The 24,885-nt window shown below is 39.1% G+C and overlaps 1 non-coding gene across 1 annotated transcript; it reads right to left on the bottom strand.

The window, feature by feature from the left end:
- Positions 1-4,961: 4,961 nt before the first annotated feature.
- On the bottom strand, positions 4,962-5,032 carry TRNAG-GCC (transfer RNA glycine (anticodon GCC)). Its single transcript has one exon. It is a non-coding gene; the product is annotated as a tRNA-Gly (tRNA).
- Positions 5,033-24,885: the final 19,853 nt, after the last annotated feature.

The raw sequence follows: 24,885 nt of genomic DNA, 5'->3' as shown, positions 1-24,885 counted from the left end.
ATTCCAAGAACAAAGAAGTCAAATTCATTTCTAACATAATTTGTTGTAAGCCTCCAGCTATTGCCTGACTGCTGACTTGTAGTGATGAGTAGAGAGAAAGACAACTGTCCATAAAGTCTTCTATTGTTGGCGTTTAGTCAAATCTTAAGTGTGAACGCCTACTCAGTTAGTGCTGAGACTTGCCACGATAAAATCTTGCTATCTCTAGTGGAACGAAAACAAGGAAAGCTTTTATCTGTGGGATAAATTATTAATCATTTCAGCGTATCTTCCTTGGCATCAACAAAGGCAGAAAAGTGATGGGTCAAAACCAATTTGTCATGGTCCAGTACGTGCTTGGTGACTCCTTGGTCTGTCATGTAGGTCAAGCTTGGATTTGATGCTCTGGTGGCCAGAGCATATAAAAAATATATGGTAGAAGCTAGAGTTCACCTGTGCCGGCGCTTGGGTTCCAAATAGAAAGCCTGAAAAGGAGCAGCAGCAGAGCGAGGCCTCAGAGGAGAGACCAGAAGCCCGTGCTCGCACTTAATGGACTATCACAACTGCAGTTTGCTGAACATAAGTAGCTCTTCTAAGGGGGCACTTAAAATACACAACAACTGCTGTGCTGTTGCTATTCCTGTCAGGCAGAAGGTACTAACCAGGGAGGGAAATGAAAATGAAGGCGCCTGGTCTTTGAGCTAGCATTGCCTCTATTTGAGTTTTACCATTGCAAGAGGTGAAAAGTCAGTCAGATCTTTCTTCCCGGAGAGGGAGCACCAGAATGAAAATAGGGTATCATCCTTCAGATGTTTTTGAGAAGGATAGAGAAAAGGGGAAGAACGCTTGATCCAGTTCTCTTTAAAAGAAAAAAAAAAGCCAGCAGGCGAGAGCAGTTAAAAATAAACGTTAGCTGGATTTCCCCTTTGTGCCTCGCTGCCTACTCACTGCAGCAGAAACCAGCCCTTGGAATGAGAAGCCCGAGTAGCCCTGAGTGCTCCCTTTTAAAAACAAGCCTTGTGAATAGCCCATCCAGTTGGAAAATAAGGTCATGAGACAGCAACCCAGGCTCTGGGGAGGCCAGTGTGGATGAAGCAAGCTTGCCTGCATCTCTTTGTATCCAAGCCCCAGAGCTTCATCTTAGCAATTTCCACTTCAGGGCTGCTCAGAGGCTGCTTCAAAAGTGTAGCTACCAAGAGCCAGCCAAGCTATTTGGAAGAAGTTCAAAATTTGAGGCTTTGCAGCATTTGCCATCTTAGAGGCGCTGTGGCTGCTGGTAAAGTATGTGCTCTGTCTGTTCGGAAGCCCTCATGGAATGTGTCTTTTGCTGGGAGTTCTCTGAAACGGTGGGACATGCAGACTGGCAGGAACGTTCTCACATCTCATCTGGGGTGGGCCAACATAGACAATGATCTCCACAAGGTTTGGCTAGTTGTTCCCTATTGATTTAGCACTCCATGGGTAAAAGGACACAGGAGCCTGTGAGACCCAGGTTCAAATACCGGTGTTACCACTTAATAACTGTGGGTCTTTTGGCAATTTATTTAATCTTTAATGTCACGGTTTACTCATCCATAAAATATACACCTGATAGAGACACTATGAAGGAGTAGATGTAAAGATTAACTGAGATAATTCATGAAACTTCCCACCCAGTGTATTTTAGTTCCTGTTGCCAAGTAGGAGCCCTGGTGACACAGCAGTTAAGAGCTATGGCTGCTAGCCAAAACGTGAGCAGTTCAAATCCGCCAGCGCCCCTTGGAAACTCTAAGGGGCAGTTCTACTGTGTCCTATAGGCTCGAGATGTGTCAGAATCGACTCGATGGCAATGTGTTATTGCTGAGTAACAAACTATAAAGCAACTATTTTATTAGGCTTATGAATTCTCTGTATCAGGAGTTCCAACAAGGCACAGAAGTGCTATCTCTTCTCTGCTCTAAATGTCTGGGGCCTCAGCTTGGGCAACTCTAAGGCTGGGAGTGTGGTGGTTCGATGCATGGGCTGGAATCTTCTGGAAGCACCTTCACTTTTCACTCCTGACTGGCAGCTGAAGCTGGCTGTTGTCTGGACCTCAGCTGGGTTTGCTTGTTGGAAAACCTCCATGAGGCCTCTCCATGTAGTCTGGGTTTCCTCACAGCATGGCCATTCCAGCATAACTGGACTTCTTACACGGCAGCTCAGGGCTCCAAAGCTGAGTGTCCTAGTAAACCAGGTAAAAAGCTCCATGGTAAATGCTTGCCTTCTGCTATCTAGCCTTGAAAGTAACAGCATTATTTATGCCATATGGTTATAAGTCACAAGCCTACCCATATTCAAGGGGAGGGTAATTAGACTCTACTTCTTAAATGGGGAGTGGCACCATTCCAGTAGGGCATGTGGCATGAGGGATAATATCCTGACCATTTTCAGAAAACCCAGTCTGCCTGGCATAGAGCATTTGTGTAATAAATGTTTATATGCCAGAGTAGGTGAACCATATTGCCTTTTTTTCCTGGCTTTACTGTATCTTTTAATTTATTACATCCAGTAGCTGTTCAGACTTCTTCCTTTGCTCTAGCTAAAGGGAAATCTTGGCACCTGCCTAGATAAAGATTTAAGCTCCAACTCAGACCAACTGTTTTCCACTAAGAATAAGTAACTCAGTGCCACCCAACAGCTTGTGACAGCCTAGCATCAGCAGGAAAGCTTTCTGATAATTCCACTTCCAAGTAAAAAGACCTGCCAGTCTCCTCGCCATGTCCTGTGTGCTTAACGGAGCAATCCCAAAATACTCTCCAAAAGTCACAGCTTTAAAGGTTTCCTGTTGCTTAAATAAAGGCTATGGAAGCTTACCACCAAAAGATTTCTAAGCTGTCTGTCGGGATTGAGTCTGAAATCACCAATGTCATTTATCTCACTCCATATTCCTTTTGGGAGACAGATCTTTAGGAAAAGATCTTTCCTATCCTGTCTTATCTCCCTTGCAGATGATCCCTGCAGGACATTCATTCATTTAATCAGCAAGTCTTTGTTGGATATCTACTGTGTTGTGCAAGGCACTGGAGTAAACAAACAAACAAAAATGCCATCCATCTCCGTGGAGCCTATAATCTAGTGGGGACCAAACACTATAAAAATAAACACACAAATACTTATTATTTACCCTAATATAAATTATAGTATTCTTATAGCAATGACATAAAATGGATTCATGATACTGGGAGATAGAGGAAAATCCTGGAGTGATGTCTTTTGGAGGTGAGAGGGGTGGGATCAAAATCACACGTGATCTTTCCAAGAAGCCAGAACAGTTTATCCACACGTGTATTGGGACAGAAGATAGTGAACAGGTAATTTAAACTGGACAAGGAAAAGACTGAAGCCATTGGGTGAGTCACAGTGAAAAGATGGTCAGATGAGTGTATCAGTAGACCCCAATATAGTCTAAGGATAGATAGACTAGGAATGCTAGAGGGATAGAGCTAGAAAAAGAGAGGAACACATGCTTGGAAAAGAAGGTGCTTGAAACTGAAATTACAGAAGAGTACAATTATTGGTAATGACAAGGCCTACAGCATGACTGTAGGAAAGAGTGGCTAAAGTAGGTGAGAAAGGAGTTAAAGGTACCGAGAGAGTAGAGCATCGGAAAGACTCATCTTCCTTGACCAACAAGCAGCATTTAACACAGTTGATGATTCTCTGCTCCAGAGTAATTTTCTTCCCTTGGCTTCTGATGAACACATTTTCCTGGTTTTCCCCTGCCACTTGGGATGCTCTTTCTCAGGTTTTTTTTGCCAGTACCTCCTCATCTCTTCAAGGTTTTAATGCAACATAGGCAGTCCCCAGGTTATGAACGAGACCAGTTCCTAAGTCTGCCTTTAAGTCAAATTTGTAGGAAGTTGGAACAGGTAAATATGGTTCTTAGTAAGCATCAGTTAGTCAAATGTTTTTGTCTTAAAAAAAGAAAAAGTTGCCATCGAGTTGATTTCGACTCATAGCAACCTTATAGGACAGAGTAGAACTGCCCCATAGGGTTTCCAAGGAGTGGCTGGTGGATTCAAACTGCTGACCTTTTGGTTAGCAGCTGAGTTATTAACCACTGGGCCACCAGGGCTCCAGTGTGTGTCTTTGTATATAGTACGTATTTTACCCTTCTAGGCATATAAAACACTTAAGGAACACTTCCAAACAGCACAATGTTTTCATGAGTGTCGCAAAGTAGTGTGTGAGTTTCTTATTACAAGCCATTGCATGTATTTGACTCAAATGTTTAATAATATAGTAGGCTTTATGGCAGCCCATTCGTAAGGACGAGTTGTCTGTAAGTGAGATGTTCATAACCTGGGGATGGCCTGTACCCATAATAAGGAAAAAAAGGTGGCGTAGTAAAATCATTATGTAAAGGAATATGAGCTTTTAATCTGTGTGAATAAATTACATAATTTGCCAATTCATAAACTGTTTCCATAAGTGGTTATAAATGGGCCCACTATATTCCCTGTGAAGGAGTATCTCTCTCTGCGTGAGCCCTAACATGACATGAAAATCAAGTGTATGAAATTCCAACCTATGTTTCTTTGCCTAAAGAATGCCAAGAACATAGTAGGTACTCAATAAATACCAGTTGGCTGAATTAACATCCTCTCTATTCCTAGTTTCTGGAAGATTTTTAAATGAAAAATAGATTGTGAACTTAAGCAAATTATCTTCATTCATTGAGATTGCCCTGAGGTTTTATCCTGTAGTTCTTGAAATAAATTATTTCAGAAATTTTTCTGACTTTGGAACTTCCTTGCATCCCTGGCTAAATACTCTTAAAAACCAAACTAAAAACCAAACCCAGTGCCATCGAGCCGATTCCGACTCATAGTGACCCCATAGGACAGAGTAGAATTGCCCTTAGGGTTTCCAAGCAGCACGTGGTGGATTCAAACTGCCAACTCTTTGGTTAGCAGCCGTAGCACTTAACCACTACACACCACCAGGGTTTCCAAAGACTTAGCTGCATTGGCCAGCAATCGAACCCAGGCCTCCCGCGTGGCAGGTGAGAATTCTACCACTGAACCACCAATGCCATTAATGCCATTAAAAAAAAAAATGCCATTACATAACTGTAATTTCTGATTTCTCACCCTTTAATTTTGTTTGCACTCTCTCTCTGTTTTTTACTCTCTTTTTCTTCATCAGTCTTATTGGAGATTTAATTATTATTAATCTCTTCAAAGACTCAGCTTTCGGATTTCCTATCATCTCTGTCTTTATGGTGGCTGTTGATACTAGTTCTGCTACACTGTTTTGGTTGTCCCTCTCTATTTTATTGATTCTGCCCTTTTTTATTCTGGCATTTTGAGTTGAAAATTTACCTTACTTGTTTTCAATCTTCTTTGAGTACCGCTTTAGCGCTGCCCCTCAAACTGTGATATGCGATGCTTTCTTCATCATTTAATTTTTAGTATTTTGTAGTTTCCTCATGATTGCCTTTGTAAATCAAGGGTTGTGTTTGGTAGTATCGTTTCAGCTTTTCTTTTTTTTTAAACAAGGGATTTTTTTTTAAGCTTTCCATTTGTTAAATAGTTCTAATTTGATTGTAAAGTTAGATTGTTGATTTGTGCTTCTTCTAAATGTATTAAGATATGCAGTGTGCAGTGTAGCCCACTACGTGAACTTTTTTTATGAATGTTCTATATGGGCTGAAAAAGTATGAATTCCTACTTTTGTAAATGTATCTACACACATATATGTAAATACATATACACACATATGGAGCCCTGGTGGTGCAGTGGTAAGAGCTTGGCTTTTGACCAAAAGATCAGTGGTTGGAATCCACCAGCTGCTCCTTGGAAACCCTATGGGGCAGTTCTACTCTGTCCTATAGGGTAGCTATGAGTTGGAATCGACTCAACGGCAATGAGTTTGGGTTTGGTTTTGGTTATATACACACGTAGTTGTTGTGAGGTGCCATTAAGTCTATTCCAATTCCTAGCTACCCTGTGTACCACAGAATAAAACACTGTCTGGTCCTGCACCGTCCTCACCATCATGGTTATGCTTGAGCCCATTGTTGCAGCCACTGTGTCAGTCCATCTCACCAAGGATCTTCTTCTTTTCCACTGACCCTGTACTTTACCAAGCATGATGTCATTCTCCAGGGACTGATCCCTCCTGACAACACGTCCAAAGTGTATAAGATGTAGTCTCACCATCCTGCTACTAAGGAGCATCCTGGTTGTACTTCTTCCAAGACAGATTTGTTCCTTCTTTTGGCAGTCCATGGTATATTCAATATTCTTCACCAACACCACAATTCAAAGACATCAATTCTTCTTCAGTCTTTGCTATTCATTGTCCGGCTTTCACATGCATATGATGAGATTGAAAATTCCATGGCTTGGGTCAGGCACACCTTAGTCTTCAAGGTGACATCTCTGATTTTCAACACATTAAAGAGGTCTTTTGCAGCAGATTTGCCCAGTGCGATGCATCTTTTGATTTCTTGACTGCTGTTTCCATGAGTGTTGATTGTTGATCCAAGTAAAATGAAATCCTTGACAACTTCAATCTTTTCCCCATTTATCATGATGTTGCTTATTGGTCCATACACACATATACTTACATAAATTGCTATGAATATAATACCAAAAAAAAAACAACCCACTGCCACTGAGTCGATTCCGACTCATGGAGACCCTATAGGACAGAGTAGAACTGCCCCATAGAGTTTCCAAGGAGCGCCTGGCAGATTTGGACTGCCAACCTCTTAGTTAGCAGCTGTAGCACTTAACCACTACGCCTCCAGGGTTTCATGAATATAATAGTTTGTTTATTAATTGATAGTTCTATCTTTTGTACTTTTATTATTTCTGTATACTTGAGTTGACAATTGTTGAACAGGACTGTTAAAATCCATAAATACAATCTACTTCCTCTAAATTTTTGTCAATTGCTGCTTTCTGCATTTTTAGGCTATATTGGTCTGGATTATTTCATCTTCTGATTGTTTTTCCCTGTATAATACGTATTTCTTTGTGTCTTTTTTTGCATTAAATTTTATTTTGCACTAAAGTTGTTGCTTTTCAGTTGTCTTATTTTTTTCCTGGTGTATCTGCATCTGCTGCCATGTAATGTGCAATCTTTCTATTTTTTAATATGTTGATTATAGATACCATAGTGCTAGATCTTTTCTTCATCACATCTGTAAACCCATATGGTTTTGAATATAACACAAATGCTTGTATTATAATCAGAATTATGTTAAAATTTATCTTTGTCACTTCACTCATGTTTGCTATTTACCATACTTAAATATTTGTTCTCATTTCTTTCTTTTAATTGGATATAGCAAGTTTTGCTATGTTGTTTTACAATTGAAATTTTTTATTTTAGTTATTCTGCAATTACCATTACCTCAAGACTGTGTTTCTCCAGGAACTAAACAAGAAAATTCATTATTATATACTTCACATATGTACAGTTTAAAGAATGATAAAAGGATACCCAGGTGTACACTACCCAGTGTCTAGAATAAAATATTTTCAAATCGCCTTTTGTCACTTTCCAGGCACATACTTATCCACATTCCCATGAATAGCCACTGTCTTAAATTGTGTGTTTATCATCCATAAATGTATTTAATGTTTTACCAAACATGGCATGTGTCCCTAAATTACTTGGTGTTTAGTTTGGATGTTATCAAACTTTATGTAAATAGAATCCTACACTATGTAACTTGCCTCTTTCTTTCTTTATTTTGCATAACATTATATGTTTGAGAATCATCCAGATTGATACATATATAGAGGTTTCATTAATTTTCACTGATGTACATATTTAACGGAAACCTCGGTAGCATAGTGGTTAAGTGCTACAGCTGCTAACCAAGAGGTCAGCAGTTCGAATCACCAGGCACTCCTTGGAAACTCTATTGGGCAGTTCTACTCTGTTCTATAGGGTCGCTATGAGTTGGAATCAACTCAACGGCAGTGGATTTTTTTTTTAATATATTTAACAGTATAAATAAACTACAGATTATCTAACCATTGGTCTATAAGTGAACATTTGTAGTCACTTATTTTTATCTCTTTACTTATAAGAGCAATGCTGTTGTAAACATGTCCAGACATTGTTAGCGATGATTACGTGTTGGGCTCTTGCATCCACATAAGGAAGTGTGGGTTCCATTAACTCATCTATGCAATGTGCTTTTACATCTTTGATGCATTTGACCCTTTATCTATTTGTCATTTTCTTACTAATTTTTGTAATATATATATATTCTGAATTCCAAATATTTATTGGTTTCTTGTATTTCAAATATTTCCTTCAAATTTGTGACTTTTTATTTTTTGGATACACAGAATTTCTTACATTAAATGTGATCAAGTCTATCAATCTTTTACTTAACGGTGTGCATATTTGTGTCTTGTTTAAAAATACTTCCTGAACCTCATGATCCTATTGGCATTTTTCCTCTATTTTCTTCAAAAATTTTTAAGTTTTGCTTTTCATGTTTTGTTTTTTACAGTCTGGAATTGATTTCCTTTTTTGCACTGTTGTTGAAAATATACACAGCAAAACATAACATACACCAATTCAACAAGTTGAATACAATGACTTTGACTATGTTCTTCCAATTTGTTCCTCCCATATTGACATAAACTCATTTCCCCCTTGGAATTGATTTTTATATATGATGTGAGGTAGGGATTTAATTTCTTGGGTTTTGTTTTTGTTTTGTTTTCTGTGTGGATAACCAAATATCGAATGTTATTTATTAAACAGTCTACCTCTTCCCTCACTTGCCTGTTCTGACAACTCTATCAAGCATCTATCAATGCATAAATCTATTTCTAGTTACTGCTTTGTCTATTCTTTGTTTACACCGTATATCTGACAACTGAGCATAATCCTAACTGATACAAAAACAACAAAATGGTGGCAACATAAACTTTGTTGACTTCATGACTTTGTCTAACATGGTTCTGCGTGGCATTTTTAAGTCAAGAACCTCAAAGTACCTCACAGCCTGGTTGCCAGACACAGAGTCAACTTCTTATTTTACAAATAAGGAAGCTAAAGCAGAGATGTAGGTAGTGTGCATGGTCAGCAGGGGCCTTGAAATGAAATTATCTCCAGCCAGATCCTGATTTTGCCATTTACTGACTTAAGTAACCTGTCCTCAGACAAATTACTTGGCATCCTTAAGCTCTGATTTCTTATTTTTAAAATGCGAGTAGTAGTGCATCAATACCTCAAGTGGTTGTCGTAAAGATTAAATGAGAACGTATATGCAGAGCATCTGGCAGACTAACCGGCATAGTGCCATATAAAGGAAGAACTCAGCTAAATGAATAAAATACAGTCCTGGAGCAGCAGACACTATAAATTGGTGTCTCACAGTACCCATGCCCAAACACTTCTATCTTGAATTTCTATTCTATAAGAGCCTGTAAATTCAAAACCGCATTTTTCAGATTCCCTTGCCCCTATGATTCCTCAGATGACCTAGTTCTGCTAAGCAGACAAAATCTCTTGAGAAGCGAGTAAATGATATGAGTGAGGGCCACACAGGGAAACAATGCCTACATACAAGCATGGTGGTGAAGGTCTTTCATTCAGTGGGGCCACCTGAGATGCACTTTCCAGTCCACGACCGAAGCCACAATGGTTTCTGTGAGAACAGCGGACAGGGGCATTTCCCATGCCTCTTTTAGTCTCCTCTGAGTAGTATGTAAGCCATGTTTCGAAGGTCTTCAGGAGATTCCATGAGCTATCTAATATTTGTATCTATTCATTGGACAAATATTTATAATGCACCTATGTGCTTAACACTGATTATACATTTGGAATACATCAGTAGACAAAATAGACGTCCCTACTCCAAAGGTGCTTACGCTGTAGCAGGTGAAGACAGATTAAAGGAGTAAATAGAGCGAGAGAATAAGTGAGATATTGTGTGAGAAGGTGGTAAGTGCTAGGGGAAAACAAAGCAGTAGAGCAAAGCAAGAGAGATCAAGTGTGGCAGAGGTGGTGGTGGAGGCTTAGTTTTAAATAGGGTGGTTAGGTTTGCCTTCATGGAGATGAAAAGGTTTGAAAAGAGACTTGAAGGAGCAAGAGAGTTTCCCACATGGATATCAGGCAGAAGAAGGAGCCCCTGCAAAGACCCTGAGGCAGAAAATGCCCTACACATTGTAGGGACTGTGTGAGGACAGTGTGGCGGAGGCAGGGTAAAGAAGAGGCTGGGGACAAGTACAGGTCTGAGAGCCTAGGCTACGTGCAGCCTCATAGATCACTGCAAGGACTTTAGCTTCTACCTTGAAAGAAAGTGGGAGCCATAGCACGATTTTCAGCACAGGAGTGACAGGATCTAAACTGAGCTAGCTCGTTTGCATCTTATTACCTGCAGTTAAGAACCCTCACTCACGGCTATGTGTGTTTTCAGAGGCGCTTAGGTTAGAGATAGAAGACAGCAGATTTCTTGTGGTTTTCTCCAGCAACCTTTATGGCTCCACATGCATGGGCCTGAACCACATGCATGGACCTGATGCCAAACAACCACATAACACATGTCCACCTACTCTTTGCTTTGCCTAAGTCCTACCTGTCAAGCTGCCTCCCTGGAATTTCCAGGCAGGCAGCTTAAGCTCTAACCACGCGCAACGGCTGAATACACCTTGCAGTGATTCCTTTACTGTCACTTACCCTTCTTCCCCTAGACGAACTTGTTCTTCTCGACACAGTTCTTTCACCAACTCAGAAGTTTTCTCTTCTCAAGCCTCCCTCGCCTGCCCTCACCTCGCTAGGCATCCCCCATGCGCACACGCTGTGAAAAACTCATTACCACTGACATTTGTGTTCACTGCTAGACATGTGTCACGAGGAGAAGGAGTGAGTCTTATTTATCTCTACAGCTGTATCTAGCTGTATTAGATTTTAGGGGTGATAATGGAATGAATAAGTGAATTAATGAATAAACCATAGTCTCTATTTTCCCCCATAGGTCAATTAATAGCTATAGGCTACATAGCCAAAGGCGTATTCATCTTAGGGAAAACTGCTCTTGTACTTATAAGTCCCACCTGCAATGTTCTTAATGCAGTTTCTCTAAAGCTTAAGTTCCTTTAAATAATAAAATGAATTTGACTGAAATGGTATGAAATAGTAGGCACACGTAATAAGCCAGCTATTTCTTGTGCATAAACTTCCCGCCGAGAGTACATTAAACACTTTTGGGTGTGCTTTGAGGCTGCCAGTGTGACCATTTAGTGAATTACTGATTTAGTACCTAAAGCTCTTTTAATGCTTTCTTGGGCCCCAAAGAGCCTAAGGTAACAGTAAAACATAGCTCACTGCATATTCAGTTTTCCCTGGGTTTTGACTTTAGAGATTTTGGTTAAGAAATCTGTATCAAGTACCTTTCGTATATCAAAATAAAGAATTATGTGTATATAAATAATTTTATGTTGTTGTTGCTGTGAGTCGTCAAGTGGATTCCAACTCAGAGCAACCCTATAGGACAGAGCAGAACTGCCCCATATGGTTTCCTAAGCTGTGACCTTTACAGGAGCAGATTTCCAGGTCTTTTCTCACGTGGGGGCTGGCTGCTGGGTTCTAACACCCGACCTTTAAGTCAGCAGCCGAGTGCTTAATCACCGAACCACAAGGGTTTCTAATAATACTTAAACATATTATGATCACAGGAGCCCTAGTGGCACGCTGGTTAAGCGCTCGGCTCCGAGACGAAAGGTTAGCAGTTCAAACCCGTCAGCTGTTCCATAGGAGAAAGATGGGACAGTCTGCTTCGGTAAAGATTCAGAGCCTTGGAAACCCTCCTGCACAGTTCCACTCCGTCCTATAGGATTACTGTGAGTCAGAACTGACCGGAGGGCAGTGGGCTTTTTTAGCTTATTATAATTACTACGTATGCGCACATACAAACACGTCCGAGGAAATCCAGAAGAGCTTAAAGGCCATAGTGATGACAAAGGATCTTTCTGACTACAAAGTTCCCTGCAGAATGTGCTATACGTTACAAAATGAGAAATCCAACTTATTGAACTTTGTGGAAAAGGGCAGTTTACTCATTCTATTTGGGAAGCTTTAGAGGTGACGTTATATACCTTATTTCTAAGCTGAGGTCGTCATGAATGTATGTATACAATTCTAATTACTTGTATAACTGAAAACTGGACTCTCTTTTAAACCAAGTATCTGTATGATTGAGTTGCATATATTAGCATCATTGCCGTTAGGTGCCGTGGAGTCATTTCCGACCCTATGTACAACAGAGCAGAACACTGTCTGGTCCTGTGCCATCCTCACAATCGTTGCTAGGTTGGAGCCCATTGTTGTAGCCACTGTGTCAATCCATCTCATTGAAGGTCTTCCTCTTTTTTCTGGATCTTCTACCTTACCAAGCATGATGTCTTTCTCCAGGAACTGATCCCTCCAGATAACAGGTCCAAAGTACATGAGAGGAAGTCTTGCCATCTTCTCTTCTAAGCACCATTCTGGCTGTACTTCTTTCAAGACACATTTGTTCTTTCTTCTGGCAGTCGGTGGTATATTTAATATTCTTCGCCAACACCATTAGGGTAGATTTAATTGAAGATTAGGTCTATTCATGAAAAACTGAGATTTGGAATTGTTATTTAAAGAACTTTAAGGACTATCTCTGTGGGATCAAACTGACAACAGCAACTCAAAAGTTTAGGCAGGAAGCTTAAGGGGTAATGAGTTTATGTTAATGTTAGAGGAATAATTTGGAAAAAAGGGTGAGAATTGTTGCACAACTTGAAGAATATAATCAATGTTACTGAACTCTACATGTAGAAATTGTTTGTTTTCAACAATAAAAATAAAATAATTTTTTTAAATGTCATCAGAAAGAGAAAAAAAAATCTACATTTAGAAATTGTTTTGTTGTTTGTTTTCAATAATAAAAAATAAAATAATTCTTTAAATGTCATCAGAAAGAGAAAAAAAAATCTACAGAGCGCCTAAAAAAAAATTAAACGGAAGAAGATTTTAACTATTTACATACGCTGGAAGCTGCAGTCAAGAAATCAAAGAGTGCACTGCATTGGGCAAATCTATTGCAAAAGACCTGTTTAAAGTGTTAAAAAGCAAAGATGTCACTTTAAGAACTAAGGTGCGCCTGACCCAAGCCATGGTGTTTTCAATCGCCTCATGTGTATATGAAAGCTGGACGACGAATAAAGAAGAATTTATGCCTTTGAAATTACGTTGCCAGAGAAGAATATTGAATATAACCGGGGACTGCCAGAAGAACAAACAATTCTGTCTTGGAAAAAATATAGCCAGAATCTCCTTAGAAGCGAGGATGGCAAGACTTCCTCTCATATACTTTGGACATGTTACCAGGAGGGAGTCCCTGGAGAAGGACATCACGCTTGCTAAGGTAGAGGGTCAGCGAAAAAGAAAAAGACCCTGGGAGAGACAGATTGACACAATGGCTGCAACACTGGGCTCCACCATAACAAAGATTATGAGGATGGCGCAGGACTGGTCAACGTTTCGTTCTGAGGTACATAGGGTCACTCTGATTCAGAACCAATTAGAGGGCACCTAACAACAACAGGCTTGCTAGCACAAATACTACATATATGTGCTAGGCTTTTTTGGGGTGCACTACACATGGAATCAACTTGACAGCAATGATTTGGGGTTTTTTGGTATGCATTAAAATATGTTACAATAATTATATACAGTACATTACATTTTTGTCTAAACAACTTTATAACAGAACATTTATTTTAAATATGTGTGTGTGTGTGTGTGTGTGTGTGTGTGTGTATACATACATATATCTGTATCCTGGTATGTGAAATTCCCCTTTATCATTCTTCTTTTTCAAAATGCACTTAGCTGTTCTTGGCCATTTATTTTTAAGATGTACTTTAAAATAAATTTATCAAGTTTCCAAAAGAAACCCATTTAGATTTTATTTGGAATTATATCAGACCTATAAATTAATATCAAAAATGATATCTTTATAATATTTAATCTTTCCCTCCAGGTTTTTATTTTTTTCTCATTTATTCAATAAAAATTCCTTAGTAAAATTTTAATTTTCTTAATCTAGCCCACTAATAAAAAAAAAAATACTCCTTATTAAATTGTATCTGCGTGTCCTGCTGGCTTGCTGTTATTGTGAAGGGGGTCATTTTCCTAATCTGCTTTCTCAGAGACCAGGTGTATATATGCATGATCACAGGAAAGATATGAAGTCAGAGAAGACAGAAACAACTGTTTTGTATTCTGTATAACTTCCGTATCACAATTTAAGGTCACATGATTGCTCAGTATAGATTATTTTTCCAAAAGTTGGAATGAAAATTTGCAAAAGAAAAAAAAAAGGAAATTCTATGTGTGTGATACCACCTTAGCACCCAGCAGGAGTTAGAGCTGAAGGTCTCATCAGTTTCGCATGCTGGGTATTATCATAGCACAACCAATAATAACGGCAGAATAGCCATGGGATGTGATAACTGCTTAGTAACATTTTTATTTGCAATTACAATTCAGCAATAAAATGAAAAAAGATTTTTGATGGCTGTTTTATATCTTGTATTCCTTGCGAGTGTGTAAACAGAGAGGAAAATGACAGTAAAGAATGGTGCCTTTTAGATAAGAAAATACAGAGAAGGGACGGCTGCTCTGTCACAACATAGCTTTGTTCCTCTAACATTTTGTGAATTAAAGAATCCCTGTAATTCTTCTCTTGCCATGTACCAGATTAACTATGGAGAAAAGCCATTCAAAAAAATGACTATTTAGAAATGAACTTGATGTTGCCAGTGAAAACATATCCTTTTATGAGATAATATTTTAAATTACAGGAAATTTTTATTGTCAAGTTTTTTTTTAAATCCTAACATCACTGTCTTCATCAGATATACTAGTACCAGGTAGTGACAAGCTACATACTAACCCACGAAATCTGACTATATCCTAGAGAAATGTAAACTTAGAATTACTTTTTTTTTTCCTTTATAACTTCTTTAGCTAGAAATACAATTTTTCCTTGGGTTGTGCTGCCAAAGGGTTCAGATAAAGAGAATCTGTAAAACATAAAACAATTTTATGTTCTATGAAGTGAAAATGATTCATCATTGTTAAGTTGCACATACGAAGAATTATCCTAGCCAAAAGGCTGAGGATTTTACGACACGGCTAGATATTAGAGTTGGATGATATAGATGATATAGATTCTAAAGATAATTCATTTCACTCTAATATACATTTGTCAAAGAAGCATACGTGTCGCTAAATTTTTTTTAACTCTAGCCTAGGAAAGAGAAATTGCACATATCGGCTTGCCTCACCTAAATCCTACTCACAGAGCTGGTTATACTGCCATGGAAGCAAGAATTAAAAATGTGGGGGCAAGAACTATGGTATATCCTCTTTAATTAAAGTCCTACCAAATTACCTGTCTCCATTAAAAAAAATTAGAATTGCTGTGATTTATTGGATCCTTGCCATGTGCCAGGTACTATACTAAGCACATTTACTAGATGGTCTCATTTAATTCTCATGGTAACTATGAGTTAGTAATATTCATGTATGTATTTTTCAAGGCAGGTTCTTGAGAGGATGTATGGTTAGCAGACCAGGGGTTACAGGCTGTATGTGCACAGCCAGTATTTAAACCCAGGGGTTGTGACACCCTTGCCCACCTGGGCAGTTTTTCAAAAGTGGCTCCAAAGTTCTTTGACCTTTTTCCAATCATGAGGTGGGTCTCTATTCCCTCACCTTGAATCGGGGCTCTGTGACTGCTTGACAAGTACTGTACCACAGAAGTGACACTGTGCCTGTGTCTGGGCCTTTGCCTTAGGAAATGCAAGCTTTCACTTCTGTTTCCTGGGGCATTTGCTTTTGGGATCCAGCTGCCATGCTGTAGGCAAAACCAAGGTGCCCCATCAGTGAGGGCCATGTGGAGAACCAGGGTGTTAGCGAGCTACCTTGGAAATGAGTCTTCCTGCTCTAGTAGAACTGCCTCAATTGATACTACAGACCAGGGACCAGTTCCCCATTAAAAACCTTAGCCAACTGCAGATTTACCAACAAAACAAAATGCTTGCGTGCTTCGAGGCCACTTAGTTTCAAGTGGTTTGTTATCAGTAGCGGTTAGCTGATACACCTTTTGTTATACTTCCTCCTAAGGCGCTGTTTAAACTTTAAATCATCACTACTACAGAAATAATAACACAAACAGCTAAGATCTCCACTACAAGCTGAAAGGTTGTGGTGCAAACTCACCCAGAGACACCCCGGAAACAGGCCTGCTTCCGAAAGGTCACAGCCTTGAAAACCGGTGGAGCCGTTCCACTCTCTGCATACCTGGGGTCGCATGAGTCAGAATTGACTCGAAAGCAACTAACAACAACAAATCTTTTTTTTTTTTTTTCCTGTAATAGCTGATCTCAATGGACATCTTATTTGTTAACGTTTTTCTTCTGAAAAATGGTAAGAAGCAATGAAGTCTATCGCTCCATGGTATCTCTTACAGGAAGGCAGCCCAATATTAGCAAAAAGTTTTCTTTCTGGGTACATGCTGATGTAGAGTGTTGTGTCTTAGGTGATGTTTACTTGTTTCTGATGCAGCTCTGGACCCCCTGAAGAACGAGGAATTCTCAACTCTCGAGCATCATGCCCACGTACCACCAGAAGCACTGGCCTTAGTGACAGCCTTGCTCCGGAGGCAGACACTGGCAGACTACAGGAGCCACATGATGTGGCCCAGGATGAACAGCCCTCTGTTAACACCCAGGTGCAGGAGACTTGGTCTGACTTCCAGCCACTGTACCTTATGCACAGACACCACCTGTCTGTCCGTGGAGGCTTGCATGTTGTTATGATGCTGAACAGGTTTCCGTAGCGCATCTAGGCTAAGAGAGAGCAGGAAGAAAGTCCTGCTAATCTACTTTTAAAACCAACCAATGAAAACCCTGTGGATCACAACAGTCAGATCTGCAACTCATCATGTGGATGGCACAGGACAGGCAGCATTTAGTCGCCACGGTTTGGGGCTCGACCGGAAGGAGGCTAAAAGTATCAAAAGCATAACACCCTAGGCCTTTCAAGACACAGATGGTCTGTCCCAGGTAGAGTATGCCAGTGAAGTAAATGGACCACTGTTAACAAAATGTGTCCATACAGGGACAGTTCCAGTTGTTGCTTCATGCCTGAGCCTGCCTTCTGCTTCACCTGCGTCTTCTGACACCTGTTGTCACCTGGGCCTTTCATGGTTAGGTGAACCAATCCAAGGTCTCTGTTCCAGTAAAGAGTTGCTTTCTATGTTTCTCTTTCCCCATGCCTTGTCTCATGATCTGCTCTGATCTTTCCACCTGAAAACTTCCAAGTGTCCAGACCTATCGACCAAGAGTTCAAACACAAACACCTTAATGGACAAACTAGAAAACATACAGAAGAAAGCATCTGGGTATCAGACAATAGGGAGTGGTTGGGGACTTTGGCAGTTTATTTGCAAACTAAAATATTTAGATTCAAGAGTATTAAGCACTATAAAAACAAAACAAGTCTGCAGGAATAGAATTGGAATAAGGGCCTTGTTTTCAACTCAGTCATATACCTTGCAACTCTAGCTGTGATTCATTCTTAGTTCTGAAGTCATTACAATGCTAAATGGTGGATAATCTAACCAGTATAATCAGTTACATATTGGCACAAACAAAATACTTCTCTCTTCCCGATGTACCTGGTGGCAGAATATTTTTTAAATAATTTTATTCATAATAATACAGATACATTTAAGCAGAAATTACGATTAGAATCATTCAAAGAACCAGTCGTCACAGACACACAGACATTTAGATATCCTATTAACCTTGGATGGTGTTATTGGCCTTTTACAAACAGCATGCTGTCTCTTACACACACACACACACACACACACACACACATACTGTTATTAGGGTCTGTCACTATTTGGAGTTGTTCTAAGAGAACACGGGGGCTTATGCTCTGCAAAGTTTGAGAGATGATCTACTGGAGACTTGATTGACTGGGGGCATAAGCCTTGGAGAGAAGGTGGTTGTTCTACAAGTTAAAACCAAAAAGAAGGGAGACTTGTATTTATACAATCAGCTCAGAAATGCCTATGTCCTACCTACATCAGAGATGTTTATTTTACCTGATTTTACTCATTTTAAAATGTTGGAAGAGGATAAAAACAAAACAAAAGTCTCCAGCTCAGGACATGCCACTTGCCAACATGAGTTTCCCTTTTTTTTTCAAAGATCAAAACCAACTAACTTTCCCAAGTAAATTTTACTGATTTTTAACATTGGCTTCTCATTAGGAATAATAAAAGACATAAAAACTAAAATCCCCTGTAACAGAAAATTCCATAAAAACAACCTAAGTGTCCATCAATGAATGAATGGATAAACAAATTGTGTTACCTACATACAATGGAATACTACTCAGTGATAAAGAACAATGATGAATCCACGAAACATCTCACAAGATGGAGGAATCTGGAAGACATTGCGCTGAGTGAAATAAGTCAATCATGAAAGGAGAAATGCTGTATGAGATCCCTATCATAAAAATTCAAGAATAGGTTTACTCACAGAAAGAAATATTCTTTTATGGTTACCAGGGATGGGAGAGGAAGGAAGGAAGACTCACATATGTTAATTCTGGTGAAGAAAAGCAATACACAATGTGGGGGAAGTCAGCACAGCACGACCAAGGTAAAGGAAGGCACTGAGAGGTACACAAGAATCAAGAGAAACTATGGTAAAAGCTATAACATATACAATCCTGCAACAACAGTAATAATAAACAATAATTTGTGAGTAGACACATAAGAGGATATGTACTCTAACTAGGTGTAGGAAGTCATTTGGAAGTACACCTGCCTTCATACATAGGTATAGTTATGGATATTTCTACATATATATTTGTGTGCATTACCCGTATATTCATATAAAGCAGAACACATGGGGGACACAGTTATGGGAACTTCTTAGACATAACCAAACTCCTCACAGGACTGAGTTACCAGGCTTGAAGGTTAACGACTATAGTCTAGGGGAACATCTAGGTCAACTGGCGTACCATAGTTAATAAACATAATGTTCTACATTTTAGATTTGTGAGAAGCATCTGTGGTCTCAAAAGCTTGCAAGCACCGATCTAAGATACAACTATTGATCTCCTCTCATCAGGGACAAAGGAGATTGAAGAAACCAAAGATTCAAGGGGCAACTAGTCCAAAGGACTACTGGCCCTCACAAACCACAGCCACCTCTAGCCTGAGACCAGAAGAACTAGATGGTGCCTGGCTACCATTACCGACCACTTAGACCAGAAACACAATAGGAGGCCCTGATTAGAAAGGGAACAAATGAAGAAAAGTCAAATTCATAAAAAGACCAGACTTACTGGTCTGATAGAGACTGAAGAATCCCTGAGACTATTGTTCAAAGGCACCCTTCTAACCTGGAACTGAAGCTACTCCTAGAGTCCATTTTTCAGCCAAATAATAGACTGGCCTATAAAACAAGCAATAACACCTGTGAGGAAAGTGTTCATTAGAACTTTCAACTATATGAGACCAAAAGGGCGACATTTGACCAAAAGTAAAGATAAGAAGGTAAGGAGGGACAGGGAAAACTGATGAATTTAAATGGGAAGCCAGGGTGGAAATGGTGAGTGTGCTGAGATGTTGCAGGGATTGCAACCAATGTCATGGAAGAATTTGTGTATCAATTATTTGGTGGGAAACTAATTTGCTGTGCAAACTTTCACCTAAAGCACAATAAAATGTTAAGAAAAAACCCATAAAAAAATGTAAAGAGAAATGAAAATGCTTGCAATGTATATGGTGACAAAGAATTAATACTCTTAGAATATAAATAACACATTAACTGGAAAAAATACACCTTCATAGGATAATGTGCAAGGAATAAATATAAGCAAGTAATTTAAGAAAAGAAAACAGTATGACCTGTAAGTAAACATGAGAAATTAGCCTCATTGGCATTCTAATAACTATGAATACTAGCATATATTTTCACCTACCAAATGTCAAATATTAAAAATAGATTATAATATCCAATATCATCCCAGATATGAAGAAATGAGCAATTTCATACAGTGTTGGTAGGAAAACAAATTGATACAACTGTTATGGATTAAATTGTGTTCCCCCAAATATGTATTAGAATCCTAACTCTTACACCTGTGGATGTAATCCTATTTGAATGTAAGGGTTCTTTGTTGTGTTAACTATGTCATACTTGAGAAGGGTAGGCACTAAATCTAATCACTTCTGAGTTATAAAAAAAAAGCAGGTTAGACACCCACAGGTGGGGAGGGGGCAGGCAGATGCCATGTGAGGATGGCCTACAAGCCAAGGAACCAAGAAATGCCCAGGATTACTGAAAGGAAGGAATCGACATGGCCGAGACCCTGATTTGGACTTTTAGCCTCCGGAATTGTGATGAAATAAATTCCTGTTCTTTAAAGCCACCCACTTATGGCATTTCTGTTACAGCAGCACTAGGGAACTCGTATAACATATTTTGTGGAAACTAATTTGCTCATTCCTATTGAAAACCTTAAAAACATGTACATCCTTTGGCCCAACAATTCCACTTTGAAGGATTTATTGCAATAAAATAACTATACTTAAAGATTTAACTTTAATTAATTAATTTAATTTTTAATATCTGACCAAATACTTGAACAGAACGGTATATATATATTCTACATATATGTAAATCTGTTTGTATATGTATGCAAATAAATGAAAAACACATTTTTGTGAAAAAAGTACATATATATGTAAAAATAATCACATTTTTGTGAGAAAAAATTGACTCTGGCCAATGGGTTTGCTTTTTGGTTATCAGTTAGGGGAACATGAGCTCATACTAGAGTAGGTAGGTCCTAGCTCTGTATGACTGGTGTCCTTGTAAAAGAGAGGAAGATACACAGAGACAGGGAGACAGAGGAAGGTCACCATGTGACGCTGCAGCTGCAAGTCTAGGAAGGCGTGGAGCCACCGCAAGCTGGGAGAGAAGCCTGGAATAGAGATTCCCTCAAGGTGTCAGAAGAAATCAACAGACCAGGCATCCTGATCTCACACTCCCAGCCTCCAGAACTGTGCGGGAATAAACTTCTGTTCTTATCTACCACTCGGCTCGTGGTATTTTTTATGGTGGCTCTAGGAAGCCAACACGGGATGTAATCAGAAGCTTAATTCAAGGCTTACGTAGTTCTTTCCAACATTGCCCTAACTGAGAAAGAAAATAAGTGTTGAAGAAGAAAATAATAGGTAAATAAATCAATGCTTATCCATATGATGGAATACTATGCAACCATTAAAATTGTTTTTTAATGAAGTGTTCTTTTAAAATGGCTGCTATTTATTGAACTTTCAGTTTACACTACGCGTTGTGCCTTCAAACACATAAACATGTGTGATTCCGTTTGATCCTCATGACAGACCTGTGAATTAATATTATTGTTATTCACATCATGGAACTGAGACTCAGGAAAAACTGCATGGCTATTAGGTGACAAAGAGTTTGAACATATCAAAAAACAAACAAGCTCGTTGCCATCGAGTTGATTCTGACTCATAACTATTTAAATCCAAACCCTTACAGATTTTACTACACTACAGTGTATAGCTTCCTGAAAGTAATAAAATAAAATCAGACTAAACCCATGATCTAATATTAAGAGAAAAAAGATCATCTACATTTGTATCCAAGTATAATAAACATATAAGCATAGAATGAAATACAATAAAATATTCCTAAACATCTCCTGTGGGTGGTGGGTTTACAAGTGCTTTTGTTTTCTTTTTTTTTTTTTTTTTGGTGGGGGGGGTTCCTTTCTGTAATTCCTAAATTTACTGCAGTGAACATATATCATACTATAATTAGAAAAAAGTTTAAATGTAGCACCAAATGAAACAAATGTTTTCAAACAATTATTCTTATAGTACATATAAGCATTAAAGAGTGCTAGAATAACGCGTAGACTGAGTTTATACACACTGAGCTTTAAAATAATTCTACAGAAAATGTTATCAAATACATCACTTGACTTAGACTATGTGTTTTTCCCAACTAGGTACTTGGCAAATGCTTTTGTTTAAGAGCTCCTCCCTACGTAAATACGGGCACACCAAAATCGATGAGAAAACAAAGATCAGAAGGACAGGGTACAGAGAGATAAGATTTTTGTCCCACCCTTGCCAGTGCATTTGGTAAGCCTAGAAGCCCAGCTGAACAGGAAGCTCAGCTAAGATGATGCAAATTCTATTCTAAACGGTTTCATACTCGCCTTACTACCTTCAAATCCTTTAGGGTTTACTTTTTAAAAGAATTCAAATACCCGACTGAAATTATAGGTATCAGTAAAAAAGACCAATTATGTAACACTTCAAAAAACGTTAAATGGAGCAGAGTCCAAAAAACTGAATCATACCAATTTACAAGCTCCTGTAGGAAAGGATGACTTAACGCTGAACTGTGGCCTGGAATCTCATGATAAGCAGACGTGAGATATCCGTAGCAATATCAGAGAGTGGTCATGAGGTGAGGCATGTGGGTTAGGATTCACATCCTGACTTCATTACTTTCTAATTGTGTAATCTCAGGCAAGTTACTTAAACCCTGGGTATGTCCCCTTCCTCATTTTTAATGCAGAATAACATCTATTTCAAAGAGCAGTGTGAAGATTGTATAAGGTACCGTGTGCTAAGAACATATACCCCAAACAAACAGTAGCCTCTTGTCTTGTTAGCACAGAGAAATTGGAGTCCCAATATGAACTTAAAATATTTTAACTCTCTTATTTGCTCCTCATTCTCCCTGTTTTCTCCAGTCATCCAACTCATTTACTCAACTGATGTATTTATTCAGTGGCATGTAGCTAACTGTGATCCAGGCACTGCTTTTGGCACTGGGGATTCAGCTGTGTAAAGCAGCCAGCTCCCTGCTCTCCGGCAGCTTAAATTGTAGTTGTCCTTGTTAAGGATTTTGTTGTTGTTGTTGTTAAAGATTATTCCTAAGTTACCTATGGAGCCCCTGGGCAGTGAAAATAGTTAACATGCTTGGCTACTAACAAAAAGGTTGCAGTTCAAACCCACCTAGAGGTACCTCAGAAGAAAGGCTCCGCAATGGACTTCTGAAAATCAGCCACCGAAAGCACTATCGAGCACAAGTTCTGCTCTGACATACATGGGGGCATCATGAGTCAGAATCTACTCAATGGTAACTGGTTTGGTTTGGTATATTACCTATAACCCCAAAAAGCACCATTACCGTCGAGTAAATCCCAACTCATAGCAACCCTATAGGAGAGAGTAGAACTGACCCAAAGGGTTTGCAAAGAGTGGCTGGTGAATTAGAACTGCCAACCTTTTGGTTAGCAGCCAAATTCTTAACAACTGCATCACCAGGGCTCCATATTACCTGTACGTGCCTACAAAGGAGCTGGTGGTTATTGCCATATGAGCTCTAGATTAAAAAAATATTCACTGGATAGTCTAAAAATTGTCAGGAAAAAGGTTCGTAATAGAATCATTGTATATTGCAAGATATGTTTACTTGCTTGGTAAAACTATGGCCTTATAATCAACTTTTAAGAAAGCATTTTGTCTTTTTCAGGATTATTTCTTCCTAATTCCTTAAAAATGTCCTGCTTATGTTTCAAGTCCTGCCTCTTCCTTCAAGCTTCTTTGGCATAATTTATTTGGCTCCCGTTTGTTGTACTCGTCTGCTTACAATCTGAAACAAATGGTAAAAGATGCTGAGAAACTAGAGCATAAGAATTACAGAACTCAACCTAATGCACTTGTTGTCATAAGATTAAAAGAAAATTCATCTGAATTCTGAGTCCTTGCTACCTATAACCCTTGATATCATTGATTAATGCGAAACAAAGTAGAAAATTCAGGTAACAGACCAATGTGGCTTTGAACAAATATCTGTGGAGACAGCCAGTGCTCAATGAACATCATTGAACACAAGAAATCCTTTATCCCTCTTGCTTAACAGTATTGCCTAGTACCCTGTTCTCTTTCTCCTGGGCTCACTCAGACATACCTTGGACTTCAGAATCTTGCAACACTTGTGAACAAAAGAAGCAAGAAAAAACAAAGGAGAAAAATAAAATGCAAAGGGTAAAATGTTTACCCCTAAGAGAATAATTTATATTCTGGACACTATGAGTCGTAATCGTCTCGATGGCAATGGGTTTGGTTTGGTTTTGGTTTATGTGTGTTACTAACTAGACCTTGGACAGTTCACCTATATTCTTTTTCCTGGGAAAAAGAAAAAGAGAATAGGGTGGAGGCCTTGAAACTTCCCTCATATAAATGAGAATGTGCAGCCAATGCACCCCTAGAATTAGTGTTTCTCCTGTTAACCTAAACAGTCAGATCTATCGGCCCCCAGGGATTCTGGTGTTTCCCTTCTAGAAAGATTAGTAGAATATCACTAAATTCCTAACAGTGGAGAGTTCCAGTCCAGACCCACCTCCGTCAGTGCATTCCTGCAATGTACAACTATAACCAGTTGCCATCAAGTTAATTCTGACTCATGGCGACCCCACATGTGTCAGAGTAGAACTGTGCTCCACAGGGTTTTCAATGGCTGATTTTTTGGAAGTAGATGCCAAGTATGTCTTCTGAAGTATTCAAACCACCAACCTTCCGGTTAGCAGCTAAGCAAGCTAACTGTCTGTACCACCCAGCAACTCCAAGTCTGATGATAAAACTTGGAAATAAGCAAGAGACAATCAAAGGAGGATTCTGACCCATGGAAAAGGAAGGCGGGCTGGTCAGGGACGCCAAGACTAGGCGAACAGCACAGAGGCAGAATGTCTTATGAATCTTGCCACCTCCCTCCCCCAATA

This window comes from Elephas maximus, chromosome 4, assembly GCF_024166365.1.
Source record: "Elephas maximus indicus isolate mEleMax1 chromosome 4, mEleMax1 primary haplotype, whole genome shotgun sequence".
NCBI lineage: Eukaryota > Metazoa > Chordata > Mammalia > Proboscidea > Elephantidae > Elephas > Elephas maximus.
Note: the sequence above shows the minus strand (reverse complement) of the source record. Positions and strands in the feature narration are given on the sequence as shown.